Genomic DNA, 19,115 nt, shown 5'->3' on the forward strand with positions numbered 1-19,115 from the left:
AACAGCAAAGGGCCTATAGCACTACCTTGGGGAACGCCAGAAATCACTTCTGGTTTACTCGATGACTTTCCGTCAATTACTAGGAACTGTGACCTCTCTGACAGGAAATCACAAATCCAGTCACATAACTGAGACGATATTCCATAAGCACGCAATTCCACTACGAGCCGCTAGTGTGGTACAGTGTCAAAAGCGTTCCGGAAATCCAGAAATACGGAATCGATATGAAATCCCTTGTCAATAGCACTCAACACTTAATATGAATAAAGAGCTAGTTGTGTTTCTCAGGAACGATGTTTACTAAACCCATGTTGACTGTGTGTCAATAGACCGTTTTCTTCTAGGTAATTCATAATGTTCGAACACAGTACATGTTCTAAAATCCTGCTGCACATCGACGTTAACGATATGGGCCTGTAATTTAGTGGATTACTCCTAATACCTTTCTTGAATATTGGTGTGACCTGTGCAACTTTCCAGTCTTTGGATACGGATCTTTCGTCGAGCGAACGGTTGTATATGATTGTTAAGTTAGGAGCTAATGCAGCAGGATACTCCGAAAGGAACCCAACTGGTATACAGTCTGAGCCGATTTTATTTTAATGGACGACAGTGCGCTACTGTATCGAACAGCGAAGGTGGAGGAGCTCTTTGACTGAGAAGATATTCGGCGAATGGACTGTCCTGCTCATTCCCCCTGCTTTAAATCCGATCGAGCAGGTGTGGATGCGTTGGGGAGACGTATTGCGGCACGTTCACGTGCACGAAGGTGCGTCCAGCGGTATCGACCGCGCTGGTGGAGGAATGGAACCCCGTACGACAAGAACTCCTCACAAAGCTTGTGGCCATCATGGGAGCACAGTGCAGAGCGTGCACAGCTGTCCATGGTGATCACACACCCTACTTACACTACTGGCCATTAAAATTGCTGCACCAACAAGAAATGCAGATGATAAACGGGTATTCATTGGACAAATATATTATACGAGAACTGACATGTGATTGCATTTTCACGCTATTTGGGTGCATAGATCCTGAGAAATCAGTACCCAGAACAACCACCTCCGGCCGTAATAACGGCCTTGATACTCCTGGGCATTGAGTCAAACAGAGCTTGGATGGCGCGTACAGGTACAGATGCCCATGCGGCTTCAACACGATACCACAGTTCATCAAGAGTAGTGACTGGCGTATTGTGACGAGCCAGTTGCTCGGCCACCATTGACCAGACGTTTTCAATTGGTGAGAGATCTGGAGAATGTGCTGGCCAGGGCAGCAGTCGAACATTTTCTGTATCCAGAAAGGCCCGTACTGGACCTGCAACATGCGGTCGTGCATTATCCTGCTGAAACGTAGGGTTTCGCAGGGATCGATTGAAGGGTAGAGCCACGGGTCGTAACACATCTGAAATGTAACATCCACTTTTCAAAGTGCCGTCAATGCGAACAAGAGGTGACCGAGACGTGTAACCAATGGCACCCCATACCATATGCCGGGTGATTCGCCATTATGGCGATGACGAATACACGCTTCCAATGTGCGTTCACCGCGATGTCGCCAAACACGGATGCGACCATCATGATGCTGTAAACAGAACCTGGATTTATCCGAAAAAATGACGTTTTACCATTCGTGCACCCAGGTTCGTCGTTGGGTACACCATCGCAGGCGCTCCTGTCTCTGATGCAGCGTCAGGGGTAACCGCAGCCATGGTCTCCGAGCTGATAATCCATGTTGCTGCAAACGTCATCGAACTGTTCGTGCAGATGGTTGTTGTCCTGGAAACGTCCCCATCTATTGACTCAGGGATCGATAAGTGGTTTCACGATCCGTTACAGCCATGCAGATAAGATGACTGTCATCTCGGTTGCTAGTGATACGTGGCCGTTGGGATCCAGCAGGCCGTTCCGTATTCCCCTCTTGAACCCACCGATTCCGTAATCTGCTAACAGTCATTGGATCTCGACCAACGCGAGCAGCAATGTCTCGATACGATAATTCGCAATCGCAATATCTTACAATCCTACCTTTATGAAAGTCGGAAACGTGATGGTACGCATTTCTCCTCCTTACACGAGGCATCACAACAACGTTCCACCAGGCAACGCCGGTCAACTGCTGTTTGTGTATGAGAAATCGGCTGGAAACATTCCTCATGTCAGCACGTTGTAGGTGTCGCCACCGGCGTCAACCTTGTGTAAATGCTCCGAAAAGCTAATGATTTGCATATCACAGCATCTTCTTCCTGTCGGTTAAATTTCGCGTCTGTAGCATGTCATCTTTGTGGTGTAGCAATTTTAATGGCCAATAGTGTAGAATCCTGTCGTCTTATGTAATGTCCAGGAGAACGTCACAAATAACGAAGACTTCCGTGTAATATTTTGTCTTCGAATAAAAGTGTCATTTCTATGCTTCTCATTGCCTGCTTATTTGAGTTAGTTTCCGCACCACACTGTAATAGTTCTTTCTATGTTTGCTCCAAGATTCATCGAGCTATGCCATTTGCCAGTCTTTCAGTTTTGCATTCCAGTATGCTTAATATGCTATCACATATTGTTAAATAATATGGGGCGTAAAATATTATATATATAAAATTTTAGGGCGTTTAGAGAAGACGAAAATATCAGAGGTGAACCTTTTCCCCGCTAGTGTCCAAGAAGGTTTTGACGCTAGTGATTCTCAGAGACGGTAGTCAAAGTAGAAACTACTCTGGGATGAATATTCTTTTAGGGATGTTGCAGACCTCCAATGGATTTCTTTTTGCGGGGAGAGATTAACAGACACGATAGACACTCGAGTTATGCTGGGGTGCCATTTGGCTGAAGCTGCAATCAATATTCTTGAAACTGCTGATTGTTATAATAGGGCAATCATTAACACGCAGATATCAACTGTACGGTAATCTAATCGCCCCAAATTTTCAGCAACATCCCTGAAATGATATTCATCATAAGACACTTTGAACTCTGAACATCTTCTCTAAAAATCACTAGCGTCAAAACCTTCATGGACCCTAGCGGGGGAACAGTGACGCGTGTGAAGGATGTTCCAGAATTAATATCAAACATAAATTTCCACCAGAAATGGTTACATAAAACATTAATGAATGATAATATCGGTAATAAACTAGTATCATCATTTTTAAATAACCCATAGCACTAAGGCTGCTTACTGCAAAATTTGGGTGAAATAAATAGCTTAATTAATTCTAAGAACTTTAGCAAGACGGGGACAAAAACAAGTACGAATAAAAAACCCCAAAAAATCGAATTCCTTACTATTTCTTTAATTTTATGTCTCAGTTGCGTTCACATTCTAATCAATGGTGACTAGTTTCGAGTGCACCTGTTCATTTTCAAACCATTACCTACATTAAAAGTACATCATTATTCAAAACGTAAAATGTATAATCTCTTTTCTACCATTCTTTTGTATAAGAGACAATGGTTAATTACAGTGGTTGGGATATAACTGAGTCGTTCTAATGTAATTAATAAAACAATATCATAATATAACATGCACACTTTTGGAGCTATGTTCGAAAGCTGAAATATCAGCTTTCTGGGTCCTTGTTGCTACTAACTACTGTACACTGTTTCGTCTCGTTACGGAAATGTAGTAAGGAGTGTTTGACAGGCATCATTTGTGTTCATTATGTACTCTTGCGCGCTGTCATCGTAGCATGGTATTAGTATGTGTACACGCATTTTTCAGTGGTACATTTATGTGTGTAACTCTCGATATTTGACAATAACATTTGTAGACAAATTTTACACAGTACTTACATCAGTTTCAATCAGTATATGGAATGACAGTGGGTAAAAATGTTTTGCATAGTATCTATTAAGTTCTTTTAAAAACACACTAAAATATGTCTAAAATTCAGGAAAGGTTATTTTAAAATGCATATTTGCTTTAAAATACATACAAATTACATTCCTAAATGCCAGTCACAGTAATGGGACCACCGCCTATGTTCGACGTCAACATTCAGTACCCACTCACAGACGGCGGGTGGCAGCACTAGCAGTGGAGGGTATATAAACTGTTCCGCGCGACGCCGAAAACACTACTGTTATCATCATAGTGCGGACGCCTAAAAGACATGATCATTAGTTCTCGACCCAAGGGCGGAAGCATTTCCAAAACGGCTAAGTTTTTAAATTGTTGGCATGCCGCCGTGGTTAAATTATAGGCTTCAATGGCAAAATGGCGCCATCCAAGACCGGCACGGTTTGGAAAAGAGCACAGGTAGTCCCAGTTTTCAAGAAGGGTCAAGAAGGGTCGCCTATATCTCTGACATCGATCTGTTGTAGAATTTTAGAACATGGTTTTTGCTCGCGTATCATGTCATTTCTGGAAACCCAGAATCTACTCTGTAGGAATCAACATGGAATCCGGAAACAGCGATCGTGTGAGACCCAACTCGCTTTATTTGTTCATGAGACCCAGAAAATATTAGATACAGGCTCCCAGGTAGATGCCATTTTCCATGACTTCCGGAAGGCGTTCGATACAGTTCCGCACTGTCGCCTGATAAACAAAGTAAGAGCCTACGGAATATCAGACCAGCTGTGTGGCTGGATTGAAGAGTTTTTAGCAAACAGAACACAGCATGTTGTCAATGGAGAGACGTCTACAGACGTTAAAGTAACCTCTGGCGTACCACAGGGCAGTGTTATGTGACCATTGCTTTTCACAATATATATAAATGACCTAGTAGATAGTCTCGGAAGTTCTATGCGGCTTTTTGCAGATGATGCTGTAGTATACAGAGAAGTTGCAGCATTAGAAAATTGCAGCGAAATGCAGGAAGATCTGCAGCGGATACGCACTTGGTGCAGGGAGTGGCAACTGACCCTTAACATAGACAAATGAAATGTATTGCGAATACATAGAAAGAAGGAGCATTTATCGTATGATTATATGATAGCGGAACAAACACTGGTAGCAGTTACTTCTGTAAAATATTTGGGAGTATGCGTATGGAACGATTTGAAGTGGAATGATCATACACAATTAATTGTTGGTAAGGCGGGTACCAGGTTGAGATTCCTTGGGAGAGTCCTTAGAAAATGCAGTCCATCAACAGAGGAGGTGGCTTACTAAACACTCGTTCGGCCTATACTTGAGTATTGATCATCAGTGTGGGATCCGTACCAGATCGGGTTGACAGAGGAGATAGAGAAGATCCAAAGAAGAGCGGCGCGTTTCTTCACAGGGTTATTTGGTAAGCGTGATAGCGTTACGGAGATGTTTAGCAAACTCAAGTGACAGACTCTACAAGAGAGGCGCTCTGCATCGCGGTGTAGCTTGCTGTCCAGGTTTCGAGAGGGTGCGTTTCTGGATGAGGTATCGAATATATTGCTTCCCCCTACTTATACCTCCCGAGGAGATCACGAATGTAAAATTAGAGAGATTCGAGCGCGCACGGAGGCTTTCCGGCAGTCGTTCTTTCCGCGAACCTTTCGCGAATGGAGCAGGAAAGGGAGGTAATGACAGTGGCACGTAAAGTGCCCTCCGCCACACACCGTTGGGTGGCTTGCGGACTATAATTGTAGATGTTGTAGATGTAGATGGAGGCAACCATGGGCCATAGATGACAGGGGTGAACGACGCCTGCGGAGATGTTTAAGAGCGAAGAGACATGCAACTGCTGAACAGTTGACAGCCTAAATGAACCAAGGGGCAACCAACAGTGTCTCCTCAACGACCGTCCAGCGAAAGTTGCTGCTTATGGGCCTCCGCAGCAGGCGCCTGGTTCGTACACCCACACTGACTACTCTACTAAAAATAGTTCAAATGGCTCTAAGCACTATGGGACTTAACATCTGAGGTCATCAGTCCCCTAGACTTAGAACTACTTAAACCTAACGATATCACACATATCCATGCCCGAGGCAGGATTCGAACCTGCGACCGTAGCAGCAGCAGCGCGGTTCCGGACTGAAGCGCCTAGAACCGCTCGGCCACGGCGGCCGGCCATGCTGACTACTGGTCATCGGCAAGAAAGTCCGGAATCTGCACGCCAATACCGCAGCTCGACGCCCACTGAGTGGTGACAGGTGGCCTTTTAAGATGAACCACGTTTTATGCTCCATCGCCATGAAACGTCTAGCAGCAAATACCCTGCAACAATAGTTGGAAGGTTCCAGGCTGGAGGAAGGAGCGTTACGGTCTGTGGAATGCATTCGTGGTATTCCCCCTGTTATCTCGTCATCCTGGAAGACACAATGGATCTGTCCTTGGGAATCATACCTACATGCAGTTTCTTTTTGCTCGGCACAGTTGCATCTACCAAGAGGACAATGCAACGTGTCAGACAGCTCGCAGTGTACGTGCATGGTTCGCAGAGCACCAGGATGAGTTTACCGTACACCCCTGGCCACTAGTGATGGGGAGCTCGTGAATGAGTCATTCAAATGAACGCTTCACTCCTGTGAAGTGTGAACTAACCACTCAATTTCAATGAACTGGTACTTCAAACTCTTCACAGATGGCACACTCCACACTTTTTTCTAGTTCACTCACTCTCTTCCCCTCTCCCTCACCCACGTCACTCATTCTCCCTTCACTTCAGTCCTCCCTGTGCTGCCTGTCGACGAATCGCGCGGTGTTTGTGGGGAACGATAGGTTTAGGAGTGGCGGGGGATGTGAGGGGCAAGGAGAAGACAGCGTCAGCTGCTACCTGCAGTGCTGACATCATTACCCGTGACTATTTGTGCAGTTAAACTTCGCGTCTACGGGTAGCCTACCGTTGGCAGCGCTTGAAGACAAATGAATATTAAAGATGGAAACGAAGAGGCTATCTGTGTGATCACGCACAGCCATCATGAAAATAAAAGGTTTGTTAATAACACTGAAAGAGGGATTTTACCTGAAATCGTACCAATGACTACACGTGACAGTTTACGTTTTGAATCTAGTGGGTTATTATTGTCAACAAAATAAAATCTACAGGAAAACTTCTGAATAATTACTTAACGTAGGTATATAGACTTTGTGACAGTGTTAAACATACTCATTCTATTTTGGATTAAATTTTAAAAGGAACATAAAATTGGACTGCATTTCGTTGGTAGCCCTATTTTTCAGTCCATGAATACAACAAATAATGTTTCATTTGGCAGATAAAGACTTTTTTGGGCGCTTCACGAGAAAATGTCGAGCAAGATTAAATGTAGTACGTTCTTTATACGTGACAGCCTTCTCTGTTTATCTTTCCTTTGTCCTCTTCGACCATGCTCTATTTAAGATAACTCAGACGCTGTAAGAGCGTAAAACGTTGCGTGCACGTTACTCCATAGTTCCGCCATCTGTTGGTAAATTTGTGAAGTATTACGAAGCTTTATTGTACGAGCGAGGCGAAGTGAGCGTAGCAGCGGCTGAGCGGCGGACTGGGCAACTTCGCTAGGCTTCCGTACTTCACGAATGAACTACTTCATTTGAACGCTTCACGGCAAAGAGTGAAATGAATGAAGTAGTTCACGGGAATGAACGAGTCCGACCCACCTCTACTGGCCACTAAACTCCCCGTATTTAAAATCAGGCTAGAATCTATGGGACCCCATCGATCGGGCTGATCCCGCCACGGATCCTCAAACGACAAACCTAGCCCAGCTGGCCACGACACTGGAGTCGGTATGGCTCCAAAAACCTATCTGTCCCTTCCAGAACCTCACTGATTCTCTTCCTGCACGTCTCGCAGCAGTCCGCACTACAAAAGTTGGTTATTCAGATTTTTGACAGGTGGTCATAATAATGTAACTGCAAATACCACATTGAGGTGACAAAAGGCGTGGGATAGTGATATGCACATATCCAGGTAGACGTAACATCGCTTACACAAGGTTTAAAAGGGCAGTATATTGACGGAGCTGTCATTTGCAGTCCGATCATCCATGTGAAATGGTTTCCGACATAATTATGGCCGCACAATGGGAATTGTCCGCTCCCGTAGCGTAGCGGTAGCGTTACCGCCTACCACGCAGGAGGCCCGGTTTCGATTCCCGGCAGGTGTTGTGTGTCCTTCATCACCATTTTCATCATCATTGACTCGCAAGTCGCCGATGTGGCATCACTTTTAAGGACTTGCAATACGGCGGCCGAACTCCTCCGAATGGGGCCTCCCGGCCAACAATGCCATATGATCATTTCATTTTTTCAGCGGGAAATAACAGACTTTGAACGCGGAAAGGTAGTTGGAGCTAGACGCATAGGACATTCCATTTCGGAAATCGTTCGGGAATTCAATATTCCTAGATTTACGGGGTCAAGAGTATGCCGGCAATACCCCATTTCAGACACTACCTCTCTTCACGGACAACGTAGTGGCCGCTGTCCTTCACTTAACGACCGATAGCAGAGGGATTTACGTAGAGATGTTAGTACTACCAGACAAGCAACACTGCGTAAAGTAACCGCAGAAATCAATGTGGGACGTACGATGAACGTATTCTTGAAGACAGCGCGGCGAAATTTGGTATACCTTTGCTAACAGCACGATACCGCCTGCAGCGCCTCTCCCGGGCTCGTGACCGTAACGCTTGGACCCTAGACGACTCGAAAACCATGGCATGGTCAGATGAGATCCGATTTCAGATGGTAAGAGCTGATGGTGGGGTTCGAGTGTGGTGCAGATCCCACTAAGTCACGGACCCAAGTTGTCAACAAGGCACTGTGCAAGTTAGTGGTGGTTCCATAATGGTGTACGCTTTGTTTACTGGGTCCTCTGGTCCAACTGAACCGATAATTGACCATTTGCAGACCATTTTCGGCCGTTCATGGACTTCATGTTCCCAAACAATGCTGTCATGTCACCGGGTCGCAATTGTTCGCAACTGGTTTGAAGAGCATTCCGGATGATTCGAGCGAATAATATGACTATCTAGATCGCCCGACACGAATCCCATCGAACAATTATGCGACATCGTCGAGAGGTCAGTTCATGCACAATATCCTGCACCGGCAACGCTTTCGAAATTAAGGACGGCTAAAGAGATAGCATGGCTCAGTATTTCTGTAGGAAACTTCCAACGACTTGTTGAATCCATGCTAAATAGAACTGCAGCACTACGCTGGACGAAAGGAGATCCAACACGATAGTAGGAGGTACCCTATGACCTTTTCACTCGTTGTTTATGCTGTAGTTCAACCATCGTCAGTTTCTTTGCTGCCTAAGCAGTAGAACTCATCTATTAGTTTTAGTTTTAGTATCTCATTTCCTAACATAGTTCCTGCAGTCTCACATGTTTTAATGCAACTAAATTTCATTACGTTTGCTTCATTTTTGTTGATGTTCATCTTAAATCTCTTCTCAACACACTATCAGTTCCTTTCAACCGCTCTTCCAAGTCATTCTGTGTGTCTGACAGAATTGCAGTGTCAGTATAGTATATCAGCATCAAATGTTGCACCATGAAATTATTGCATTGGTCACATCAGAATGACTCTTAACCATCGTAAAGAACTATAGTCATTTGTTTATAAGTATGGGCAACGGTTTGTATACTTTAATTTTTTGTATTTTACCTTTTGATTAATTATGTACTTTTAAATTAGGTAATTGTTTGAAAATGAACAAATATGTTTATAACTAGGCACCGGCAACTCAAATGAGAACGCACGTAGGACAGAGAGTTAAAGAAATCGTAAGGTTAAATAAAGTGACTGGTTCTTCTGCGAATACAATGTTGGAATTCCACAAATGTGAACTCTGCACCTCCAGAATATGAGTGTTGACTCTTAACCAATGAGCTATCTCTCCTTTTACACTTGGAATATTGTGCGCTCTACGCTGCGTCGTAGATGGTACGTTCGGCAGTAATTACTCCTTAATGAAAGCGGGACAGCGGTTAGAAAGAGGTCATGCACCTATACTGAGTAGTACGGCGCGGGTTTCTTAATGGTTTTCTCATTGCGAGGACCAGAAATTAACAGCGATGTATTCTAGAAGCTGAAACTCGCCGCAAACAATAAAACTTAGTTGAACGAAGCATTATTGCTGTGAGATGTGAGTTACTTACTGTATTAGGCCAAGGCGGCTTTTGCTGGTAGCATGAAATAGTCATATCTGTGATGGGGTAATTGAGGGTACGTCCCCTTCTCGGTAATAAAACTTTTGCAGACGCGCTTGCGTGCGTGCTGCGAAAATTACCAATTGCAGACAGCTTTCGACATAGGCGGAACTGCTGTTAGCGAAATAGTCTTGGAACGACTTCACGGCTGAGGGCAAAACATGTCGGCAAAGTGCTAGTGCTCCTTCATAAGCAAGAAATGAAAAAAGGGAAGATTGGTGTTTATCGTCCCATCGACGTGGAGGTCGTCAGAGAGGAGCACACTCTAGTAAGCTGTGGACGGGTAAGGAAACTGGTAGTGTCCTTTTCAGAGGGAGCATACCAGCGTTCAGCTTGAACGATTTACGGAACGAAAGATAAACCTGAATCTAGATGGTTGAATGGAGAATTGAACCCCCTCTTCCCATACAGCTATAAAGCTGTGGTGTAGCGCTGGGCACTTTCTGCACCATACTCCTGGCACAGACTGCATGCTATTAAGTGCTAGCTCGCAGCTACAAAAATGATATGAGGATGGCTCAAAAAATAAAGTAACAAGTCCTCTGCGAGGAAAGCTATATTCAAGAAACAAAAGAGGTACAGAAAGTTATTAATTCATTGGCACACATTACTTCTCTCAATCGCCACCATAGTTGCCTAAGCATTTGTTCCGTCTGTAAACAAAACCGTCGAAACTGACATGAAACAAATCATAGTTCCTGTCTTGGAGACGGTTATCGACAGCCTCTGATCGTCGGCGCCGTTTCTAAAGTGGTGACCGTTCAGGTACTTCTTGAATAGACCGCTTGATAGGATGTCCGGTCTGTGTAGATGGTCACCCAACACAGTCCAGCGGACACGCTGGACAAAATCCGGCGTAACCAAGGCGGTATGCGTTGAACATTTCCGTGCAACAACGCAACACCACTCTGAGAGTAATCTCAGTCGCTTCCTCACAGTCATCTTTTGTCACAGTTCCGGCGTGGTACAATAACTGGCAGCAGTCACGGTCCCTCCGTGTGTAAGGGGATCAACTACCAACACACTGCGTGTCTCTAAAAACGTCGCTTTGCCTTTCTTCATGGAGACCGTTGATTTGATCTTTTTATCTGCGTGTGTGTGTGGCGGGGAGAGGGGGGGGGGGCGGGGGGTTACTCCTATGATATTCCTACTTTCTTCGTCTCACGTATCAGATGATGCATCCACGTTTCGTCTCCAGTGACGAAACGCTGCATATATGGAACACCCTTCACCTGATACCGCACTAAGTGCTGGAGGGACAACCCAATTCGCTTTCGTAGCGAGAACACATCTTCCTGTAGACCATTCTGTTTCTCCGATATCAGTCATACTGTCATTGTTGATGTTATGTTCGTATGCAGACAGCCTCACATATAAGCGACAATCGGCTTGGACTAACCTTTCAATAACGGCACATGTTGCCGTTTGAGGTGAATATGCTTGGCCGCCCCAACCTTTGCTGCTTCTTTTAGATTCCCGGCACTGAAACTAGTCCCGTTTTCGTGAAAATACGCTCGTTCCGTGAACTTCCACAAGCTGGTGATGAACTGCAGCTGGTAAAGTTTACACGCAAAAACCTTATCACACTTCGCACTTCAGTCACTGACCGTGTATCTGCCAACGCCTGCATCTTGAAAATTGCATTTCGAAGCGCAACGTCACAGCTGTCTCAAACTACCAACATCGTTTCATAGCTTTCTTCGCCTGTTCTATCTGGACATAGAATTTAATTCGCACGTGGTATTTATGCATCCCTCAGAATTCCTGTCACGTTCTACCCAATCCTTTCCAGTCCTCGGCTGCTGTCGCGTCTATACCAACACGTCACCCACCCCCACCCCCCCAAATTCCACTCCCACCACTTTCACGCCCTTATTATCCTATCTGAAGCCAACTTCACCAGGCTACCTCTACCTGAAACGTCTGCCCAGACGTCTATCCACTAGCTATAGCCCTGGGCTCCAATATCAGCCTCCTTATCCAACCTCAGTCCTTCATGTTCAATCCCATCATCATCCCTCCGCTCCCAGACATCGCGACACATTTATCTATATTGACCCTTACCCCTCCTTCCTTCATGCCAACATAGCATTTGCTTAGCAGCTGAATTCGATGGACTTGCCGTGTTGTCATCGACATCGTTTTAGCATCAGTCAAACCACTGCCACTTGCGGTTTATAGTGAAGCATGAAAATGGGTCAATCGTATTGTGCTTTAATCCTATTATTCTAATCTTTTAACTTAAAAATTATATGTATATGTTTTGAAAGTCTCTTCGGGTTTGCTGCAGGATCTTAAAATCAACTTGATTATTTCGGCGATCCATCGGTTCGCCATCTTCAGGAGAACGCTACTGCTGATGCTGCTGCATCACCAGCAGCACCAGCCTCCTGAAAATGGCGAACCGCTGGAGCGCCGAAATTTTGAATCGAGTTGATTTTGGGATCCGGCAGCAAACACGAAGAGACTTTCAAGACTTATCACCCCAGTAAACCCTACGAAGTCACATATATGTTTACATTTTAACATTATTTGACCGAAGAGTAGCAACAGAGTTGCTGCCAGCTGACCGCAGACTCCGTGGAGGGAGGGGAATCAGTAAACATAAAATAAATCTTCTCACTTTACTGGTGTTAGTGGTTGAGAATATTTGAGAATAAGCTACGAATGTACGTAATAAAATGTAGTACATGAAATAATGACTGGAAAACAATACATCTATTTGAAATCGGCATAGGGAAGTATATGACATTATGTACTTATCGTCAGGGCTACCACTGCGTCAGCTCTCTACTGCGACTTCGAAGGCGGAATTTTTTGTGAATAACTTATCATTTTTCAGTGGAATGCAATGATTTGTCGAAGGTCAGTATGCAATAAATGAATATCAAAGGTCTTGTGTGAAAAGTATAAAGTAATTTAATATTAAATAGGAAACGCTTCCTGATTTATGCAAAATTGTATTTATTCGGTTTTCGGCTTCTTAGACCATCTTCAGGTGACAGCTAAATGCCGTAAACACAGGTACATTGAAGTATGACTTACACAGATACTATTTTCACAGATGTCATGTAGGCTGTTTACAAAGCGAAGTATTACTTTTTTGTCACGCAGAAGTACAAGGAGCATCAAAAACTTTCCGTTTGAGGGTGGTGTTGCGACGTATATGCAATGTAGCGAGATTGCGATGCGGGTATATAAGCACCGACTTATAGGCAAGGGATTAGTGTGGCATTCCTGCCTTCTGACGTGCGTGCGGTAGATGCGAAAAACTGAATTATGGTGACGTTATTACCAAACAGGTCCAAACAGGATCAACTTGCTGTTCTTCTTATGGGTCCGCTGCAACTGTAAAGTTCATTTTGAAAAATTAAGAAAACCGCAGGACAGTTGCTTAATCCACAATCTTATATTGGGTACACGACTGATTTCGGAAGAGTTACAGTCCCATCATGTGGTGTAAATTGTTGGAAACAAGGTCTGGTCATGGATTCCAACCTTGCTTGCATTTTAGCCAATATTTTTATATCTCATTTCGAGTATTTTAAGAAGTATCCGGAGGAGGCCGCTAAGATGGTATGCTGGAAACGTTACATTCATGACATTTTTGTTCTTCATGGAGGCAGCAAGGAAGCTTGTGACAATTTACATAACAAACTTAATAGATTCCATGGAAAGAATTCTTTCTCTGTTCGGCATCATATTAACAGGGCCTTCTCGTCTTAAGCTTAAAGATCACCTTAAAAGAAGGCAAGGTAGAGTTTGACATCTGTAGAAAAGAGTATACGTCTGATTTAGTTCTGAATATGGGATCGAAACACGCGTTTAAATACAAAACTTCTGCCTTCCGGTTCCTACTAAACAGGTTGCATGATGTTCCCCTCACGTTAGAGGCATATGAAAGGGAGTTCGGTGTAATCGAGTGTATTGTTGCCCTTAATGGATATCCGGGGTCTATGATTGAGAAATGAAGCATGAAAGGGAATCGAATCAATATCATGGGTAAGTATCGGAGAGGACTGGAAAGAATCTGATGTCAGGCAACATAGCTCCGGCAGTTTCCATACCAAAATCTTTGGGCAGTAGGTTAAGGAACCGCGAGATCTTCAACAAGGATCCTTTCTCCTATACCGGAGTGTAACGTATCGCATGCGATACAAGCCAGTTGTGTAAGAGTAGGCCCGTTAGCCACACGGGAGGAATTATTTTTACGAGATTTAAAGAACATAAAGACCTGGCCAATCCCAGGTCAGCTCGCGCAATGCATTTGATTGACAACAAGCGTCAGTTGCAGCAGGTTAGCGGTAACTTGTCTTACGCACTGCAGAGAAAGATTGCGTAGTGAATGTTCTGGAAGCAAATGAAATCTTAAGAAGTCTTCATTCCATTCTCTAGATACAATTAATGGATGAACAGACCTGTATCCCAAAAATATTTTAGTTAATTATGACATTATCCAGGTAGATTAAGGTGTCCATGTGACTTAACATTTTCCCTTGTTTGTTTAAATGTACAGACCCTCTCCCCTTTCACTGTTGTTATAGTTCTGTCTCCTTTCTGCTGTTACTTCCCGCTTTTCCACTTTAAACAATTCGCCAGTCTCATGTCTGTTTCGTACCGCGCCTGCGCTTGGGTCTTGTGCGGCTTCAGTACTCATGGCTAACATTTACTATTACGCAGTTTTCCTGTTTGCCTTCTCGATTGCGCAGCACGGGGAAGGGTTGTTATGGAATTTTGTAGTTATTCCACGCAATATGCGTTTCCCTACCCACCCCATCTCCAATTTTTTGCATTTTACATGTTTCATTATTTTGATAACTTTCGGTGCACGATCATGAAGTCTGTTTTTCTGATTATTTTCTGCCCCTTTTACTCTTTTTATGACAACATTCGTGTGAGGATGACCTCAGATGATTAAGTGATTTTATTTGTGAGTAACGTCCTGTTCTCTCTCTTTTACTTTCTTTTAACTTTGAAACTTTAGCCGCATAGTTCCTTATTTGACATTTAAGACTTGAGCATGCCTCCCTTTCGCGTGCAACATAATATTTTTACTATAGCAGTTTACATTAGATAATGGAATAGTAACTGTTGCGAAACCGGTGGTGTACCCAATAAAAGATTGTGGATTAAGCAACTGTCCTCCGGTTTTCTTCATTTTTCAAAATCAAGGTGCTCTTATTCTTTTCTTGGTTGCCGAGGGAGAAACAGCGGTAGACCTCCATCGGAGAATAAAGAATTTGTACGGGGCAGCATTTCTGTCAAAAACCATCGTTGTGGAACGGTGGGCCAAGTTCTGTGCTGGTCGCGATTCTGCACAAAACGTCCGTCGATCTGTGAGGCCAGCTTCAACTGGGAGATTCAGTTGGGAGACACTCGAGCACCCACTCTGCATTCCTGATCTCTCCCCTTGTCAATATCACGCCTTCGGTCCCTTAAAAAAGGCGTTGAAGATCGATGATTCCTGTCGGACGAGAATGTTCTGCGGGCGGGCAGTTATGGACTTCTTCACACTGTAGGACACGTTTATTTTACCAAACGGATATCTTCAGCCTGGTGCGTCGGTGAGATGTTGCATGAATCCTCACGGCGATTTTGGCTGAATGGCATACCGATTCTGAACCGTACGGCCTTCGAACGGAAACGTTTTGATTACCCCTTATAATTACATTGACTTAAAAAGGAAACAAAGTTCTTTTGTGGTGTTACATTTAACAACTGGTGAAAAGTAATTTTGAATTTACAGTTTCAATGGATTATTTGTAACGAATACTTAATTTAAAATACGGGACAAAGAAAATCGAGTTTTATCATTTATTAAGCTGTCATGTTTGTTGATTTCCAGTATGCACTGGTATTTCGTCTTTCTACTTTTCCTTATAAAGTGTAAAACTACACAGTCAGCCGCGCGGGATTAGCCGAGCGGTCTTAGGCGCTGCAGTCTTGGACTGTGCGGCTGGTCCCGGCGGAGGTTCGAGTCCTCCCTCGGGCATGGGTGTGTGTGTTTGTCTTTAGGATAATTTAGGTTAAGTGGTGTGTAAGCTTAGGGACTGATGACCTTAGCAGTTAAGTCCCATAAAATTTCACACACATTCGAGCACAACACTACACAGTCCACATCATATGAGTGGTTTTCTGGTAATAGATGATCGGCAACGGTTGAATCTTTCTTTCTTCAACTCCAGCTCTCCCATATTCAGATAATCTAAAAGCCAGCTCTGCCTTACTGAGTAATATATACTTTCCCACAGTGCTTACAAGCTACTTTATATAAGGTTAAGGTCAGCTGTGAACACTTCTCTTATTAGTTAGTCTGTTAGTGAACCCGTCATTTTACGCATTAATTTTCTGCATGTGAGGTTTATGGGGATACGTTTTATCAGATTAAGAATAACAGATTGGCTTCATATTATGAAGGATTTACTAAATATCGACTAATATACTTTTGTCTGTTCTCCATAATGAAAAGACAAGTTCGTTTTCTTGATCGTATTTGAAGGAAAAACAGAAACCAAATATATAAGGATGTAACGGGTACAAATGCAGATATTTCAGCTGTTGATTGAAGAGGATGTGCTGAACATTACATCAGTATTTTCTTCATTTACTGACTAATAATTATAGCTTCACTAGTAGTATGTTTTTAGGTTCGTTAGTACCGCCAAGCAAATATGGCAAGAGCAAGCCACTAATGCTTAAATTCCCCTTGGTAGCAGGGTAGGTGTTGAAGTGTGGGTGCTTGACACAAAACGGTTAGTCTATACTGAGAGCCGTAGTCCATTTAGTGGTGCTGCTGTGATCGTGCAGAAAACATCTGGCTGTAAATTATGTGAGATGTTTGCTGGACGACTGTCGGACACAGAGAAAAAAATAACCAACGCACCGATGTGTATACGTATTAAGGTATAATGCTTATTTTCCCCTTGACAGCAGACCAGGTGTTGAAGTGTGGGTGTTTGACGCAAAACGGGTAGTCTATACTGACAGGCGTAGTCCACTTAGTGGTGCTGCTGCGATCGTGCAGAAAACATCCGGCTGTAAATTATGTGAGATGTTTGCCGGACGACTGTCGGACACGGAGAAAAAAATAACCAACGCACCGATGTGTATACGTATTAAGGTATATCATATAAAAATCTGCACTAATGCCCATTACACTCTGTATATCACGGCTAAAGGAGACGTGATATCATGCTGGGGAATATTTACAAATGTCTGATGTACAATATTGTGAAGGATGAGCCAAAACATTACGAACACCAGCGTCTGCCTACACATCTGGAACGGAATACATTTGCAATTGTGCATGACGGCGTAACTGGACACTATTGGTGTAATAAGAAACGTCATGCAACCAGGATACGTGCTCCAGTCTCGACGATCTCGTGCCCATTGAAATTATAATGGATTATATCATTTCTGTACCGTGTCACTGGCCCGCAACATCATTGGGCACTCAGCCAAGTGGTGGGATGTGGTCATATATATTGTTTTGGTTCATCTGTGTGTGTGTGTGTGTGTGTGTGTGTGTGTGTGTGTGTGTGTGTGTGTGTGTGTGTGCATTTCAATAAGCGTTGGTTAACATACGAGGCTCACATTGAGAGGCACCCACATGCCTTGCTCATACTGTGGCATCAAGCAGTCAGGCCTGCAAGATGAGTGGTCTGCCAAGCGAGTGGATTCTTTCTCAATTTAACGAGTAACATGAACTCTAGTACTCACACTTCGTTACAAGTTATCCTCCTATATGATTACTACGCAACGGAAACGCATATCTGACTATCAGTGATTTACAGAACTCTGACTGTACACTACGCACTGGCAGTACCACATTTTCTTTTTGTCTTTTATTTGACGGCTTTTATTAACACGTGGCCATCCCACTGAATATGAATGGCGCACACATTATAAATTCGGGACATTATGACAACATACAATTTGAAGGAATAGTCTACCAATCTCTTTCTTTTCACTATCTGATTTATTCCGATAAATTCTCTAACCTAAACACACAAATTCTATAACCTACAACAATAACATATGAGAAATTCCGCCCAGTGGGCATGGCTTTACATTAGTGAATCTCTATATTATGGTCTCGTAATTTATTTAACGCTACAGTGCACTTTCTGGATAGGATGGTGGATCTTTTATTATCTCTCACACTTCGACTCTCACAATCATCATCACGAAACTATCCTCCAGACCGAGCGGTACCGAAGGAACAAGCATAACCCACTAATCTTTTGAAACTACCTTGCTACTCTCCCATGCAAACCACACATACCCAAATTACATGACATACACCACACAACAATATGAAATACTACACAGAGAATGGTTACAACATTATCACTTTCAGCTTTCCCACTTCGATTAATATTGATCCCAGTTTCACACGACACTGCCCCACTTTGTAATTCTACTTTCCTACTGTGAACTCTGGAGATAAATGCACGTCTTCCTGTGCAATGCAAGCCAAGTGGCGTTGCTGGATAGACGGCCGACTCACCTTGATTCTCTCTCAGAGTTTAAATCTAGCGGCACACGGATTCATATCACGCAATTTATCATTAAGAACATAATCATCACACACGCGAGTCCTCAATTGATACCATGGACGAGTACTTCTCTTTATCCTTTGTCTCATACACAGATTGAGACTCACACAGTACTCACCACGTGGAAGTACTCGTCTCTTATTTCAAGTCCTGCACACGCCATTTCTTAAATATTTCAACTTATGGTACACACGCTATTTCTTAAATATTTCAACTTATTGTACACACGCTAGTAATTCAGCTTAACTTAAGCACACGGAAGTATTTCAACTTATTGCTACACGTGGTTTCTTTGTGACCGTTGGTCACTTCCGAAGATTACTACAATCCCATTAATATTACCTGCCTGACCTTTAATTCTCCCTACAAAAGTTCCTGAAATAGAGAAATTATTATTTCAAACTACTCTTAAATATTCCACATGCATACCATGACTCCACTCTTTCGTCATTACGGAGCACAACTAAAACAGGTGTTA

The 19,115-nt window shown here is 43.5% G+C and overlaps 1 protein-coding gene across 1 annotated transcript in view; it reads left to right on the forward strand.

Annotated features, from left to right (window-relative positions):
• LOC126169846 (epidermal growth factor-like protein 8) overlaps nucleotides 1-19,115 on the forward strand; it is a 175,254-nt gene that overhangs the window by 75,739 nt on the left and 80,400 nt on the right. The gene's annotated exons all lie outside the window — the stretch shown is intronic.

Source organism: Schistocerca cancellata, chromosome 1 (genome assembly GCF_023864275.1).
Source record: "Schistocerca cancellata isolate TAMUIC-IGC-003103 chromosome 1, iqSchCanc2.1, whole genome shotgun sequence".
NCBI classification, from domain to species: Eukaryota; Metazoa; Arthropoda; class Insecta; order Orthoptera; family Acrididae; genus Schistocerca; species Schistocerca cancellata.